Source organism: Pinus tabuliformis, chromosome 4_2 (assembly GCF_031772625.1).
Source record: "Pinus tabuliformis cultivar Carrire ecotype Pingquan chromosome 4_2, CPIR1, whole genome shotgun sequence".
Taxonomy (NCBI): Eukaryota; Viridiplantae; Streptophyta; class Pinopsida; order Pinales; family Pinaceae; genus Pinus; species Pinus tabuliformis.
The window spans coordinates 613380880-613391806 of NC_142304.1; positions in this window are offsets into that span (position 1 = coordinate 613380880).

Below are 10927 nucleotides of genomic sequence, written 5' to 3' on the forward strand. Positions count from 1 at the left end.
CCCATGAAAGGATATAATGAACTATGGATAACCATGGTTGAAAATGTTTGACAATGGCTTATAATGTTTCCCATGGTTGAAAATAGTTAGAAATTTGTTTGCCATGGTTGATCATGATTAGCTATGTGTTATTATGGTTGAGTATGTGTGCCTTTAGATGACTGGGGTTGAGTCAGGGTGCCTTTGGATTACTATAGTTGACTAAGATTCACCATGGTTGATTATTGTTGAATGTGATGTGGGCAAATGTTTGTCACATTGTGCAATCCAACTATGTCCATCACATTGTGACATCAAGTTATGTTTCTGACGTCTAGAATTGTTTGACACATTGCAATCTCAAGACATGTTTATCACATTTTGATATCCAGTAATGTTCGTTACATTGCAACGTTAGGATATTTTTGTCACATTATGCTATTCAACTATGTTTATCACATTGCAACACCTGGTTGTGTTCATGACATTGTGATGACTAGAATTGCTTGTCACATTGTAACCTCATGTTATGTTCATCACACTATTGGATTAAGCAATGTTTGTCACATTGTGATATCTAGAAATGTTTGTCAAATTGTAATATTTAGCAATTTTCATAATGTTGCAATGTAGGGTAGTGTTCATAACCTTGTGACGTTCATCAATTTTTTTTATCTTCGTCACATGTTACATTGGGTAAATATCTTGACTTTGTGACATTCAAACAATGTTCGGCAAATTTTGATATAGGGTAATGTTCATCACATTATGATATTAGGAGACATTCATCACATTGATTGAAAGATTGGGTTGCATTTGTCACAATGGGACATTGGGCAATGTTTCTTGGATTTGTTTGTTGCATTTCGATATTAGGCAATATTTCTTGGAATTGTTCATCGGATTGTGACGTTGGGCAATGTTGCTTGGATTTGTTTATCACATTATAATCTTAGGTAATGTTCATGGCATTGTAAAGTTTGTTTATGTTCGTGAGTCTACATTGGTGGGTAATGCTCATCACATTGTGACGTCAAGTACTGTTCATTATATTGCAACATTTGGTAATGTTGATCACATTCAATTGGGGTAATGTTAGTCACAATGCAATGTTAGGTAATGTTTATTATGTTGGGTAATGCTCATCATAGTGCGACATCAAGTAATGTTCATAACGTTATGATGTTAAGTAATGTTCATCACATTGAAACATTTGTCAATGTTCCTCGCTAACAACATAAGGTCATGTTTGTCACATTGAAATATTGAGTTATGTTCATCACATTGCGACATTTGTTAGTATTCATCACACTACAATGTCACATACAAAAGCAAATATTTTAATGTGGCGAATGTTACTCAATGTAGAAATATGATAAACATTATGATGTCTAGTTTTGTTCATAACACTACAACATTAGGTGATGTTCATCACATTGAAAGATTAGTTTATATTTAAGATATTGCAAAGAAAAATGTTTAGCCAAATTTACTAAAAGAAATTCTAATGAAACTCTTCTTTTCTTAAGAACATGAAAACATCCTTTGAATTGATACTTAAAAAAAATTCACAATTTATTTGAATAAAAGAAAATTAAAACTTTAACCTGACTTAATTAAATAAAAAGTAAATTAAAATATTATCCTAGTTTAAGACATGAAATATATTTTCAAAAATATTTTGATAAAATATCTCATCAAATTCAATAGGCTCAATTATAAGACACTCTTTACATTTCACACAAGTAGTGGCTATTTATATTTCTCCTAAACATGACTATGTATACATATTGAGCAATGATTTTTAATGTGGTTCTAAATATTTAGATTCACTATTTCTTCATCTAATGTGATGAAAATTGGGGTTAAAAATTGCAACGAATTTTTTCCTTTGGATAACTAGTTTTAATGACGCAATATATCACAGGGAAAGAAGGCTCCCTCCTATGTGATGTAAATTAAAACATTATAATAGTTTATTAAATTAGGAATAATTTAAAATATTATTATAGTTTATATGGATTTAGTTTTAATGACGCAATATATTCCCTGGAAAGAAGGCTCCCTCCCATGAGATTTAAATTAATATTTTTATAATAGTTTATTAAATTAGAAATAATTTAAAATATTATTATAGTTTATATGGATTTAGTTTAAATGACGCAATATAACACATGGAAAGAAAGCTCCCTCCCATGTGATTTAAATTAAAATTTTATGATAGTTTATTAAATTAGAAATAATTTAAAATATCATTATAGTTTACATGGATTTAGTTGAAAAGATTTATGTGAAATATTTTTTCAAAATGAGTTGTATTAAATATTTCATCAAATTCAACCTAATGTAAATTAAGACTTTATCAGGGATTAAGATGTGAATAGGCTGGAACATAAGTCCCTCTTTTCCGGTATCCATGTTTATGTTTCTTTCAAACATGATTTTATTTATTTCAATACAAGATGACCATATATATAGGTATTTCAAAATGATGTTTATCATGGCTCTTAGTTCTTCTAGGTTACATTTTCTTTTATGTGTGCCACTTATGTTGTACTAATTATCAATATTTAATATTAGTGGTTAAATATCTATCTGTTCTGTTATTTATGGTTAATTAATAATAATAATAATAATTATTATTATTATTATTTTCTTATTTTTTCAAATTTAAAGTAATTATTTGAAATTTAACTATTTTTTATGTAATTGTCTTTAGTGCGATTTTTTGGAAGCTTTTCTGGTGGAGTTTTTTGGTTTAATTTCTCTAAAATCCAAAAGTAATTTATTGAAATAACAAGTTTGATGGGTAACCCTTGCACAATCCAAGTGCCCTAAGGGTTTTTTATGGTGTTGAATCCATATATACAGTCAAAAAACCAGTTTAAATAACACAAATCACGATTTCACCCAAAAAATCTGCCAGATTCCGACATCGAAAAATTCAAAAAGTCGCACTAAAGACAACTCCATTTTTTATTTGAATATAAAATAAATCTACAATAAAAATATTAAAATTAGATTATTTTAGAATCTAAAGTGTCTATCGCAGAAGATCCTTCCCTTAGTCATGCCAATGGTTTGTTGTGTTACACGAAATGAAGGAAAGAGAAATGGAATTGGTCGATGGGAAGTATTCCTCCACACAGATCTATTTTCCATGGGCAACATTAATATACACCTCCCTTGAGGGTTCACATGCATTCCATTGATGTTAGGCCTATTTTTTCTTCTTTATATCCCCCGATCATGATTGGTAATAGTTTGCACACACATCCTCTAGATTTATCTATTCCTAGCACCTCCACTCGATGCTTTCCCACAGTCCGCCCCTGCCTCCCCTTCCCCTCCCCATGTTACTTTCTCCATTCCCTGAAAGAATTGCATTACCTTCTAAGACAATGCCCTTATATGGCTATGATCGCCCCTCTACGCAAGATAGATTCATGCCATCATAGTGAAAAGGAAGATGCATTCATAAGAGAAAGGAGATGGTGTTTCTAACTATAAGGAAAGACATAAAAGTAGACCAAATTATGGATTATGAAGGAAAAACATTGGTTGTTTGTTTTGGTATGAAATCATTTTTAGCCGATTCATTGAGAATGTGGGTTGTTTGAGCCTAGTAAATTGTTCTAGGGTATGTTCCAACTTTTCATCTACTAGTAAGGGGGTGGATAACCTTCATCCTTAGGTTAGAAAAATATTGTGCAATGATCCTTAGCTAGAGGTGGAATTGGGGAAAATATGGTTTTTATTTCAAAGCATGGTATGTGAATTTTGACGTTGTGAGGAAATCGACTAATGCACTATGAGTTTTGGATTTACTGCTAGTGTTGTCTCTACATTATTGAAGTCTAGATTTCTTCAGAGCAATCAAAGATAATATTGGATCCTTTGTGTGTGTAAAGGATGGGTGGTAAGGCAAGGAGGATAATTGAATGGCCTGGATATAGGTCAATGTCTGTCTAAGAGATAGGCTAGTGGTCGAGCTAACAATTGCAAATGAAGGATCTACGTTGATTTAGAGAGTGGACTATTGGTAACTCCCTTTCTGATGCCGAATATGCACGAGGTTGGGCATATTCAAAAAGTATGCCCTATATAAGATTCTCATGAGAAGTCTCGAGTTGATTCTTAGCGATCAATGTCTCTTTGTCTTATGGATGTTACAAAGTTAAGGGCAAAGAAACTTCCATCTGATAAGAATTTGCATGGTTCTCTAATAGTTGATAAGCCCAATGGTGACTCTCCTCCAGGTATGACTCAACCGTCCATTTCCTCTCCTATCTTATTATCTAGGTATTCCCCCTCCCTTACCCTATAGCATACATCACCCTAATATCTCCCATATGTGACACTTCACCCCCTAATTTATGCCTATAGATCCTAGTATCCTCTTTCTTATTACTCCCCCTCTTCCCACTAATTTTGTAGCGATGCATCCCACGCCCCTCCCCCCACATTGTGGCCTATGTAAGATAAAAGGGCTTATGCCCTATATCTCAAGAATAATATAAAAGAGCCTCTCCCATCCTCAGGTGGCTTGGAGAGAGATCCACCCTCACAAAACTGGGTAGGAACACTACAACAAAACCTTGTGATTAACATCCCTTTTTGCTTCCTTTTTTGCATCTAGAACCCATTTTTGTTGTTTTTTTCATCCATTTATCAAATATGGTACAAAATTTGATGCAAAATTGGCACTGATTTTTGCACCAAGGCTTTTAATAAGTTTAGCACTAAGTGTTGCACTAGATTTTGCATGAGGTTTTGCACCAAGTTTTTTGTCAAGTCTTTCACCACCCTTTGCACCAATTTTTTTGCCAGGTATTGCATCAAATTTGGCACCTATTTTTTGTTTCACCTACTTTTTCATCCTCTATTGCATCAACGTTTTGCGCCTACAAGTGCATCAACTTTTGCATCATTTTTTGCATCCTCTTTTGTAGCATTTTTTTCATCCTTTTTTGCATCCCATTTTGCACCAAGTTTTGCGTCAAGGCTTGTGTCTAGTTTTGAATCTACTTTTGTTGCATCAAATATTGCATCTTGTTTTGCATCATCTTTTGCATCCATTATTGTTTCCACTATTGCATCCACTTTTGTTGTGCCACAATTTGTGCCTAGTTTGGCACCTAACATAGTTATCGATGAAACGAGAAAATTACCTAGTATCCGTTTTTTTGAGGTAGCAAAAAATCATTCAATTTTGAAAAATGGTGACTCATAATACACATTTTTTTTAGCACATTTTTGGCAATTTAAATTTTTTATGTATCAAGTATGAACAATTTTTAATTAGTGATTTTCATGTTGATTTTGAAAAGTGTTGATACAGCATGAACACATTTTTTAGAGGGCTTATTTTTTACACTTTAAATTTTTTTATGCATCAAACGCGAACATTTTTTTTTGTTAGTGATTTTCATCTTGATTTTGAAAAGTGCTCATGAGCATCTAGCCTTTTTGTTTAGAAGTCTTCCTTTTACACTTTAAATTTTCTAATGAATTAAGTGTGGATATTTTTTTAAAAGTTGGCGATTTTCATGTTGGTAATAAAACATAAAAATAAAAATAAAGTTACATGACAAAAAAAAAATCAAATACAAAAAAAATATTCGAAAACAAAAAACTATAAAAAAAAATTAAAAAACAAAAATTAACACATAAAAATAAAAAATTGAATAAAAAATTAACTGAAAAAGAAAACAAAAAATAAATAAAGAAATGAAATTTTTTTATATATATACATAAACAAATTAAACCAAAAGAAGAAATCTAAAACCATTTTTTTTGTTAAAAGAAGAAATAAAAAATAAAAACCTAATTAGAAAGAAAAAATTAAAATAATTACCAAAAAAAATTAAAATAAAAGAAAAAAGTTAAGAAAAATATCAATTAAAATAAAAAATAAAAAATAAAAAAATATATTTAAATTAAATCATTTAAATAAACAAAATTAATAATTAAATAAAATTAAAAGATAAGAATTATGGTTTAAAAATAATAAATAACATTTAAAAAATAAAAATTAAATTATAAAAATTAAAAACAATTAATATATATATATATATATATATATATATATATATATATATATTTAAAAAAATATGTATATATTAAAAAAAAATCCCCCTCTCCCTCTGTCCCCGACCCACCCTAACCCCCCTCTCCCTTCACCTCCTCCCCACCTCACCCCTCCCTCAATCTCCATCCACCGCCTCCCCACCCCACTGCTGCCCACACCCTCCCTGAGCCCCGTCACCTCCCCACCCAGCCCTCCCAACCCACCTGGGCATCCAACTAGAAACAAAGGGGCCGCTGGTTGGGGGCTCGGGCAGGGCAGGGAGGGTTGCACATTGTCGTAGGTCGATTCCCGTAATCGGCCTATGACCCTATGGCCGCTAGCCGAGGGCCCAAGCGGGTGTGGAGGGGAGGGGGCTGAGGGAGGGGGTGGAGTTGGGCAACGGTGGGGTGAGGAGGGGAGGTGGGTGAAGGAAGGACTAGGATAGGAGAGAGGGAGCAGGAGGGGAGGAGGGGAGGAGGGGGGCTAGGGTGAGAAGGGGACGGGGGCTAGGATGGTGAGGGGTAGTGGGGGAGGTAGGTGGTGGGCCGGGAGTGAGGGAGGGTGAGGGGAGAGGGGAGGAGGGGGGCTGGCGTGGGGAGGGAGAAAGGGGTCTAGGGAGGGAAGGGGGGCATTTTTTTTTTTAATTTTCAATTTATTTTAATGCTTTTTTTTATATATAATTTAACTTTTTATAATTTTTAAATTTAAATATTTTTAATTTTAATTTATTTTTTTCTCGGCAGAACAGGCGAAGAAGACTAAGCATCATATATGTATTGAAGAGGCCCGGGTTATTGCTAAGATTGCTCCTTTTCATCACCGGAAATTTAGGGAGGCCATTGAAATTGAAAGAAGGTCGAGCAATCTCAATAGAGATGATGGCTGGAAGATTAGTAGTTGTTGGATCCTCGCCCTTTCCCCTTAGCCCCCCTCCCCTTCCCCCGTGTTTGGTTCCATTTTGGCCTTTTTTCTATCTGGTTTTTACTCCCTCATCTTTAGGATTGTTTAATTTCCCCTTTATTCCCCTTGCTAGTGTTTTGATTTTTCCTTTGGTTCTCTTTAAATTTTTATTTAATTAATATTATTAATATTTTATTCTTATTAGTTTGCTTAGATTTCATTTTCAAATTGATAATAAGAGGTTAATAAATTTTCCCTCTTTTCATTTTATAAGGTTAAATTTCTTGGTTTTTGTTCTAAAATAGTTTTACACTTTACCTAGTTTTTTTTTTTAATATAAAACTTATTAACTAATTAGTGGGTTAATTAATAAACATTTATGATTATTCCCTATTTATCCCATGATACCTTTAGTAAATGAAAATAAATAAATTTAATATTTAAATTAATTAATTATAAACAATTTATCCCATAAATCTTCATAGAATTAACCCTTATTTTATTACTTATTTAGTTACATATATAGTGTAAATAAATAAACTTAAAATCATGTTAACTAATTAACTAACTAGTTATTAGTTTTATAATAGTCCTATAATAATACATATCTTTGGGTAATTTATTTAGTTTTAAAGTATTAAAGAGGATATTAAAATTTTTAAGGTTTTAGGTTCTGAGTTTAAGTTCATTAAAATAATTTAGTTAAATATAACTAAATATTAAATATATAAACTTAGAACCATTTTAGATAATTAACTAACAAGTTATAAGTTTTATGTTATTCTTATAATCATAAATATCTTTGGGTAATTTATTTAGTTTTAATGTATTAAATAGGATATTAGAATTTTTTAGGTTTTAGGTTATGGGTTTAGGTTCATTAAAACAATTTAGTTAAATATAAATAGATTTATTTGTTACAAATAAAAATAATAATGAATTTATTTAACAAACTAACTATTTCATTAATTAATTAAATTATTATTATTCCTTTCCCTGTCTCTTGGTCCAGTCAAATGTAGTTGTTGTCCAGTCCTTTGTAGTCATTTCCTTGGTCAAAAGTAGTTGTTTTTATAGTCGTTGAATGATCAATCTCTCTATTTAACTTGTTGCCTTGATTTGATTCTTCATCTTGTCCTAACGATGAACCACACTTGTTGGTTTGAAACACATTGATAAATGAATTTTGATGTGATTATTGTCAAAAACCATCTTAATAAACTTGATATGGATCACAGAAGCCTAAATTCAATAATTTAAATTTTTTTTTTCCAATTTTAATTTTTTTATATAATTTAAATTTTATAATATAATTATTATTTTATTTTATTTATTTTTTTATGTAAGCTTGGTAGTTCCTTTTTCTATTAATATTTCATGAAAATGTCTTTAACAAAAATTGCAGGTCGCCTCAACCTGCTCGCAGGAAACCAGGTCTGTTGGCCACCTATCTGCATCGAACGCTTTCCAAAATTTGAAAAGAGTTTTCCTTAACATCCAAGCTACATTGGCAACTTTATCCATTATATAATTCTTATTAAAATTGTAAATGCTAACCGTCATATAAACAAAATTCTATTGATAGGGATGTTTCAATCATCTGATGAGTCCACCGATGTTGGGGCTTTTGTGCTTGAACCCAGGATTTCACTTCTCTTCATATCCTAAAGGCTTCGTTCAATCTTATTCACTGTGAGGTTATTGTGATACAACTACAATTGGACAAATTGGATCTCCCTTTGCAAATCCTTCATGCTTAGCTCAACTGGTCTACCTTCCTCTAGTTCTTCTATTTCCTTATAGGTTGTCATTGCACGGGCAAGGATGTTCTTCATAAACCAGTACTCCTAAATTGTTTGGCAAAACATCGTTTGGCGTCCTTTGGTGTTCCCGGGTTATTTAACCATTGTTTCCCAATCCTTTGGTGTTCCTGGGGTCTTTAACCATTGTTTCCCAATCCTCTGCCTCAATCTCTTGATTTACTATGTTACTGTTTAGCTCTCTTTCCCATTTGGATATTACTGCTTGCACCTTCGATGGTGTTCCGACGACATATGCATTGATTAGGTTCTGCATACTCTCCTTCCCAGTTTTCCTTCCTCTTTTTCTGAATCCTCTGCTAGAAGTCGGTTCCAATCCTTTCGTATTTTCTCCAGCCTTTCCCATCCCCCTGTTTAATTTCTTTCATGGCTTTCTTCCTCCTTTTCTGAGCGACGCACCTGTTCCTGGGCTGGAGCTTGCATAGAGTTCTGAAACTCCAAAATTCTCTGCACTCTGCTTGTTATATTACCTAAAACAAAAACCAGGAAAATAACCTTGTAAGTCAACATCATTTTAAACAGAGTAACCTCAGGTTTGCCCTCTCCCGAGTGGGGCTTCTCTGGCGCAGCCTTGTTTGGTCACTCCTTGCTTGGAGAACTATAATAAACCCCATTAACACCTACGTTCCCCCCTCCCTCCTTAGAGAGCTGGAGATTTTTGACCTCCTCATCGTTCTGGTGGTTTCCTATTAAAATTTGAAAAACCCAGGTACCCAGCTCCCACAAGGTTTCTCTTCTTCTCCATCTGACTGTAATTGCAACCCAACTCTCTGTGTCTCCACCCTAGCGACAAAGCGAATGCTTCTCAAGATGGACGAATGTAATTTCTACCCTATCATGGGTCCCGACAAAGGAGCTAGACAGGGAGTTTTTCAGAGCTATATCCCTACCTTGACTGCTACCCCAATTATCACCTTTGTGCCCGAGCCCCTTGGCCATGTCCAAACTGAGCTCAGGATGGAAGTTTATCAACCTTTTCGCCAAATCAAATGCAGCTTCTAACCCTATTCACTTAACTAGGACAACTTCCTTCCTAGGCCACCTACTCCCTCAAAACAACTTAATAGGCTTGTTCCTACCGCCATTTTGGAAACCCCAAAGGATGTCCCAGCAGGCCGCAATACACCGAGACCTATCTACCCTGAGACCAAGACTAGAGATCCTGACCCCCCTTCCCCATATGACAATCCAAACAAATTCTCTCTAGGTTACTAAGCCAGAACCCCAAGAGAAATAGAAGGTCTCGACAGAGGCCACTTTCCGGGGTGTCATTTCCATTAACCAGCATTCCTCTTCTAAAAACAACGTTTCCAGATAGTCGTTCATGAAAGCCGAGAGAACATACCAGTTCTTGTAAACGAAAACTAGTTGCAGCTCGACGTCCTCCAACCCTCCACTTCCACCACCTTCAACGGCATGTCCAGAATTAACTCTCTGCATGCGAATGACTCTTAGCCTAACTGTCTTACCTTTTTGTTTTCCTAACCACCTACCTCGCCTACCACCCGAAGGACTCACTACGTGCCTTTGTCCTTCATCCACTGCCCATTTTCCCACTTGATTTTCTTGGGATGGGGTTTCCTTATCATCTCCATTATTTCCCTTCATTACTCCTCTCCTACCGTCGGTTGCTCCTGCTGCGAGCTTACTCCTTCTACAATGCTACTTGTCGACTCCCATTGCCTTACTCCCTCAATTACACTTGACATCTGGCCTTCTTCTCTTCCCTCTGCCCTCATACACATCTGTACCTACCCTATACTGCCTACTACCCCTTACCTTGTCTCATGGCCTCATGCCAACCTCTTCTCCCTCTACCCTATGAGCCAGTTCGGCAATGGATCCTCCCTTTATTTTCTTTTTTTTTAAATTGTTTTAATTGTTTTATTATTTTATTATTTAATTTTTTTGGTAATTATTTAACTTTTTTTAAAATGATGTTTTAATTTTTTATTTTTACCTTAAAAAATTGGTTTTATTTATTTATTTATTTTTATTTAAATTTTTTATTTTTACAATTTAATTTCGATTTCTTTTTTCCTTTTCTTTTTTTTTATATTTGATTTATTTTTTGTCATGAATCGTCCCATTGCCACATCTAGCCGATTGGGCCTTAGGGTGGTCGGGGAAATATACTTTTTTTTCTTAATTTTTGTTT